Genomic DNA, 7,355 nt, shown 5'->3' with positions numbered 1-7,355 from the left:
AAAAAATATTGAAATATATCAACAAAAATACACTGTCTCAAATTGTGACCTTCGTCTCTCCATCATTGAATCTTTACTAATTCAAGCCTGTAAACTCAGCTTTAACCAAGTTTTCCGACATCATCCTTTAAATAGATCAGGTAATCTTCCACAGTAGGTAACATCCCCGAGAATGACGCTCATCTATACACACAAATAGATGAATAACGATGCAGGGAGGATGAAGTTATACAATGCAATGACTGTGCCTATTTACAATGCCTCTCCACGGGACACTGAAAGACAACGAGAAATGAAAGTGCCGCATCTGAAGAACAGATGGTATTTATTTGCTCCCCCACCGAGCAAATTAGGCACAAGGCCGATTTTTAATGTGAGGAGTGAAGGGAGGGGGAAGGGGAAAAGGGGACCAGCTCCCGAGAGGTGGGAAATGGGAGCTGGTTAAAAGTCAGGCATGTGGGGTTGCCCCCACATCTGGTCTTTGCTAGTCATAGCTAGTCATAGCCTTCAGCATCTGCCGGAACAGATGGTATTTATTTGCTCCCCCACCGAGCAAATTAGGCACAAGGCCAATTTTTAACGTGAGGAGTGAAGGGAGGGGGAAGGGAAAGGGGGGACCAGCTCCCGAGAGGTGGGAAATGGGAGCTGGTTAAAGGTCAGACATGTGGGGTTGCCCCCACATCTGGTCTTTGCTAGTCATAGCTAGTCATAGCTTGCAGTATCTGCCGGAACAGATGGTATTTATTTGCTCCCCCACTGAGCAAATTAGGCACAAGGCCGTTTTTAATGTGAGGTAAAAACCAGCTCCCCTAAAAGGGGTCACTCTGGTTACCAAAAATAATAATTGTCCCAGTATAGAGGGTTTCCCCTCCATTGACTGGTACAAATTATCTTAAGTGCAGCATCTGCCGGAACAGATGGTATTTATTTGCTCCCCCACTGAGCAAATTAGGCACAAGGCCGTTTTTAATGTGAGGTAAAAACCAGCTCCCCTAAAAGGGGTCACTCTGGTTACCAAAAATAATAATTGTCCCAGTATAGAGGGTTTCCCCTCCATTGACTGGTACAAATTATCTTAAGTGCAGTATCTGCCGGAACAGATACTACACTTTGATCTAAGCCAAAAGGCCAAAAAGCAATGACTGTATCCGCCAATCTACGAAGGGGCGAGTAAAAGTGACATTTTATCTAAACAAACCAAGGGTCTACTACTGGCTGAAACCACTGTCAATAATCTTACCCACTCTTTATCTGTGCCTAAATCAAAGCGTAGATTCCATGAACAAAGCTTCTTTCTTAGAACTGCGCGCCTCTGGAACTCTCATCCATTTGCCTGTTTTCCAGTTAACTACAACTTGGTTGTCTTCAAGTCCAACATAAACAAATTTTTGATGAACCGTCCTCCTAAGTAATCCAATTTACCAAAATTTCCACTACTAAGGATTACTACAATATTATCCCATTGACTACTGTACACTTTATAACTCTTACCTTCGAGTGGCCTCCGGGCCTTGATAAGTGGTGACTCATTTGTAAAAAAAAAAACAAAACAAAAAAAAATGAGAAACGTTGATAATAATATTCTGAAGGAAAAAGGAAAGACGGAAGAGAGGAAAGAGAGAAAAAGGGTTAGGTGGAAGACAGACAGACAGACAAGGGTAAAGAATTGACTAATTGATAGAAATAGATGGATAGATAGATAGATAGATAGATAGAGAGATAGAGAGAGAGAGAGTGAGAGAGAGAAAGAGAGAGGGAGGAGAAAGAGGTGGAGGAGGAGGCGATAGATATTTAATAATATATCTAACGAATACTGAGCCGAAGAACTTCAGTATTTTACATTCAATCGCGACTGGAATGGTTTCTCAATCGCATAAAAGTAATTAGGATTTTTAGCGTTTTGTCCTCTCGTCAAATTTCAGAAACAGGAGTTGGAAAGAAAAAGATGGTAATGAGAAAGCGAAAGGAGATAAAAGGAGAGAGAGAGGGGGGGAAGAAAGTGAGAAAGAAAGAAAAACAGAAAGCGATAAAGTCGTTAAACCCTACAAAAAAGAACATCCATTTAATTATAGGCAGCAACTGAAGAATGGGCCAGCAATTACAAGTGTCTTTGTTTTCGCGGTTAGTATAATCTTTGTCATGCCGTCATATTCACAAACAAGAGTTGATAAGGAAAAAAGTGTAACAAGAAAGAAAAGAAGGAAAGAAGGAAGAAAGAAAGAAAGAAAGAAAGAAAGAAAGAAAAGGGGGGAATAGACAGAGCCGGAAAGGGAAAAATAGAGAGAAAGCTAGCGAACGAGCGAGACAGGAAGAGAGAGACAAAGAGAGAGAGAGAGAGAGAGAGAGAGAGAGAGAGAGAGAGGGGGGGATGTGTGGTATGTCGGTGCACCCTACAAAAAAAGAAAATCCTTTCAAATACAGACAGCAACTAAAGAATGAGTTAGTAATTTGACTTCCTTTACCTTCTCCCCTCTCTCCCTTTTACACCCCCCTCCTCTCACACAAACATTCTTTCCGTGGCGAACATGCCACCCACCCAATCCCGTCCGTCAGGGTCAGTCGCACCTTGCTGTTTTATCTACAATACGCCGATTAACTAACAAAGCCATTTTCGGTGGGCGTCTCCTTTTTCCTTTGATCCCATCAAAGTTCCAGGTGCTCGCACGAGTAGCCGCAACCGTCGAGTGGTTAAACCGGTTTTTCATTTTCACCACTACCCAACCCCAACCCTGGAAATACCCAGACCCCCCCCTCCTTATCCATTCGACCCCCACCTTCGTTTTACTTAGTTTCTTTGGGTTGACGATTCAAGACGACTGTTGGTTCGGTTTCGTTATAAACAGGGCAATAAAGTTAAGTCAAGTTGTAAAGTTGAATGAGACACTATCATTAATATAACGAAATAATTACATTATTAAATAAAGCTAATAGTAGTAATAGTTATCATTGAGGTGTTTATTATTTTTCCATTAAAACGACAAAGCGACAAAGATGTCTTCTGTGAATTTTTGTTTTTATGAAAACGTCGTTTGTAACACAATGATTCTAAAGTCTCCAAAAACAAGGCCGATAGCCATTAGTCGCGTGCTCTCGTATAATGCATGAATGCTTGAATATAGGATTGACATGAAATTCTTAAAGATAAACAAAAATGACCGAAAAATGGGCTGAAATGACTTAAATAGATAAAAAGTAAATGACTTGGAATGACTTTAATGAACTTAAGGACGAATTGCATGACCTTAAAAATGACTTGAATGCTTAAAAAAATAACTGGAATTCTCCAAAAACAACTTGAATGATCCGAAGAATGACATGAATGGCTTTGAGACTGACTGGTTGTAAAGTGGGTGATCATTTTACATTAAATTAATACAGAAAAGTGATCCCCCACTTTATATCACAAAGTTACAAACGTAAGTACAGCATGTAGTAAGAACAGATACTACACTTTGATCTTGGCCAAAAGGCCAAGAAAAGGGAATTTATTTGCTCCCCCACCGAGCAAATTAGGCACAAGGCCGATTTTTAATGTGAGGAGTGAAGGGGAAATGAGGACCAATTCCCCGGGGAGTAGGGGAGCTGGATTGTGACAATTGGTATGAAGGGTTGCCACTACATTGACCAATGTCTTATATGTGGAGTTGCCCCTACATATGGTCTTTGCTTGCAGTATCTGCCAGAACAGACACTACACTTTGATCTTGGCCAAAAGGCAAAGAAAAGCGTATTTATTTGCTCCCCCACCGAGCAAATTAGGCACAATGCCGATTTTTAATGTGAGGAGTTAAGGGGAAATGGGGACCAACTCCCCGGGGAGTAAGGGAGCTTGATAGTGACAATTTGTATGAAGGGCTGGTATTTATTTGCTCCCCCACCGAGCAAATAAGGCACAAGGCCGATTTTTAATGTGAGGATTGAAGGGGACCAACTCACAGGGGAGTAGGGGAGCTGGATAGTGACAATTGGTATGAAGGGTTGGTATTTATTTGCTTCCCCACTGAGCAAATTAGGCACAAGGCCGTTTTTTAATGTGGAGAGAGAGGGAGGGGGAGGGAAAAGGGGACCAGCTCCCGATGGGTGAGAAATGGGAGTTGGATAGTGACAATTGGTATGTAGGGTTGCCCCTACATTGACCAAGGTCTTATATGTGGGGTCGCCCCCGCATAGGGTCTTTGCTTGCAGTATCTGCCGGAACAGATACTACACTTTGATCTTTATATTTAATTTATTTCGTTTAAAGAAAAAATTACAGTTAAAAAATTTCAATATAAATTAAAAAATTTAAAAAAGTAAAATCTCCAAAAGACAAAACAAATTTAGGCACAAGGCCTTATAAGATCTGGGGAGGGGAGTGTTGCAGGGTCTTTTTAACTAAAGTAAAAATTGGAGTCTTTGGCGACTTTACTCTTGACTGGCAACATTTACCACAATACCTCATTCACTCTGTGGACTCTAAACTAACTAATGAAAACCCCAGCGTTTACACTTTGATCTTGGCTTAAAAAGCTAAGGACATCATCTATTAACAACAGACCTTTGATCTTAACCAAAAAGGCCAAGCACAAAAGTATTACGGACAGACGACAGATCGACTGACCGACCGACAGATCGACTGACGGACCGACGGAGTGACTTATAGAGTCGCTTGCACGCGACTAAAAATAAACGATTTATATTTTAACCACGCAAGTGTTTTTTTTTAGAAAAAATATCTGTTGAAAAAGTTATTTTTTTTTATAGTTATTATTTGTTTATATTAGATTGACAAATAGAAAAACAACCAAAAGAAACAACAAAAAACTAAACAATTTTCTATATTCGTTCGTAAAGTAAAAAATGAAAACAAGTGAAGCATGCATGGTCCCCCACGAGCGCACAGTGAACGAGGCATAAAAAATTACTGACTTCAGCAACCCCTTCCCCCATTCAACCCCCAAAGTCCCCAGGCGACGTCAAATCCTGGTAAAAATGAACAAACGGTGTAGTTTTAGTCCCTAGCATATGTACTATTGAGTTCTGCACCATGCAAAAAAAAAAAAAGAAATGACTAAATCCATCATTGCCTCCCCCGTCCATTTAGCCCCCAAAGTCCCCAAGACCTTAACATATTTAAATTTGAGTCCAGCACCATGCAAAACTGCTAAATAGACATACACAAACCCCAAAAGAATATAGAAATCAGTTAGTTACAACTTTTCAGAAAGTTTTATAAAAATCCAAGGCATTAATTTTTTTAATAAGCACAAAAGTGTTAATTTTAGCCATTTTAACCCGAAAGGCACACTTCGGGGAGCAACCGGTCTTTTCCGGGAAAATCCGTTCTGTTACTTTTTTACTCTTATCATGTTTAATGCTTGTACAAAATTTAAAAAAATCGAAAGCGTAGTAGTAGAGAAAAGTGCGAAAAGACGAATGAACGAACAAGGTTCACCTTCCTTTTATCTAGGGACCAAAAAAACACTAAACAGCAGTTGCTAAACCGATCTCCTCGACTTTGTATCAATTCGTTTATTCAGACAACTCCATCTATTTTTATTATTATTAGCAGCAGCAGCAACAGCAGCAGCCGTTAAAGCACGTATGGTAATTAGTATGTGTGTGCGAGCTTGCGTCACAAGAAAAGGACAAAAAGGCAGCACATGGTCGAGAGAGAAGAAAGTTGCTAATGGCCAAGATGGACGTGTAAATTCGAGATAAGAAAAAGCTAACTGGTGCCGACTGCGGCGAGAGACTCTTTTAAGAAAAGCCCAGATGCGTGCGAAGAGATTTTGGAAAAAATAATGAAACGCTTTGTTTTGGAAGAACCACGAATAAATGCATTTCATTTGACTGTGCCGAGTCGGATTTATTTATTATTGCGCCGGTACCAGACGATGTTGGAGTTCGAGAGAAGTTTGAACTATAGCGACACGTATAAAAAGTAATGACCACGTTATATCATCACAATATTTTCGTTCGATCAAATCGACTTTCTCAAGGTTCGTTTTGTCGAACTCGGGAATCTTTATGTTGAACTCGTGAATCAATACGGAATTTTGAACAGAACTAATTGTTTTTATCCACAGGAGTAGTTTGTTCTCATTCAATCGGCCATGATCCGGTAGAAATCCGAAATAATTCGCAATTATATTCTTAATATCGTCCTCATTGAGGATTGAACATTCAACCTCCAGAACTGTTACTTAAAACTGATTATGACTTAGCAATTTTATTCATTTCGCTATGAAGCTACCCCCATGAATCAAATAACGGGTTCCGTTCGTAATGTAACGGAACCGGTAACGCGTATGTAGCAGCAACGTTATGATACATATGCACATGACCAAGCCGGTGCGCGAGGTGACGGTACAGCGGAGGAAGAAAATGGAAAGAAAAGCGGAGAGAAAAAAGTAAAGTTTTGTTAATTACATGGCGAACGAAGAAACTTGTAAAACCAAGATGCAGACATAGTTTAGTAAGTACCATGAATAAACGCTTTTTATTTCAACCGAAACAAGCTGAGTCGAATTTCTGTTTTTATTTCCTTTGTTTGGTTTCTGCGAGACTTTAATATGCAGCGTATTGGGTCCGGTAAAATGTAATGACACTGTTGAAGAAGCTTCACGACTGCGTTTCAGTCATGCCGTAACGATTTCCGAGTTCGTGAAGACGACTGAAACGTTGCGATAATAACATTCAAACTGAGAAGAGTCGTCTGAATAATCCAAAGAGATACAAATTAACAAGGTCAAGTTTGACAGGATATTTAATAAGCAGGCTTCAGTGAGATCAACTGACAAACATAACTATGTCCTCGTCTTCAAAGGAGGCAAGCAAATAAATAGATGGCAGAAACATTCTAATATTGGTCAGATACTCGTGTCCATTTATTAACTTGACAAATTAAGAACCTGAGAACGTTGATCAAAGAAACAAGACAGGAACGCTAAAGCACTACATCCAACCATATGTAAAAAGAAGAGGGCTAAGAATTGAAAATTATGTCGATGATGTAATAAGACTAAAGAAATAGATCACACAAAATATTACTGCAACTCAAAAGGGAGAACCGTAAAATGAGACCAAAAGGCAAAACAATAAAAGTTAAAAGAAACGCAACGGCATAAATTCTTTATAAAACTAAAGAAATTGCGAACGAGAAAATATGTCTGCGGCAGGTAAACAAAAAACTTGAGAAGAGAAACGGAACCACTACTGACAGCCGTACAAAACAATGCGATAAAAAAAACTACATAAAATACAAGATAGACAAGGTACAGAAAAAACAGCAAATGTTGACTCTGTGGACAAAGAGAGGAAACAGTAAAGCACATCTTAACTGAATGGAACGATATTCTTTTTTTTTCTTTTTT

At 39.6% G+C, this 7,355-nt stretch overlaps 2 pseudogenes; both read right to left on the bottom strand.

Annotated features, from left to right (window-relative positions):
- Positions 1 to 995: 995 nt before the first annotated feature.
- LOC145284351 (U2 spliceosomal RNA) lies at positions 996 to 1,140 on the bottom strand (annotated as a pseudogene).
- A 2,205-nt stretch (positions 1,141 to 3,345) lies between these two features.
- On the bottom strand, positions 3,346 to 3,482 carry LOC145284130 (U2 spliceosomal RNA; annotated as a pseudogene).
- Positions 3,483 to 7,355: the final 3,873 nt, after the last annotated feature.

This window comes from Euprymna scolopes, chromosome 1 (genome assembly GCF_053919585.1).
Source record: "Euprymna scolopes isolate OS-2025 chromosome 1, ASM5391958v1, whole genome shotgun sequence".
NCBI lineage: Eukaryota > Metazoa > Mollusca > Cephalopoda > Sepiida > Sepiolidae > Euprymna > Euprymna scolopes.
The sequence above is the reverse complement of the archived record's forward strand: the minus strand, read 5'-3'. Positions and strand labels throughout refer to the sequence as shown.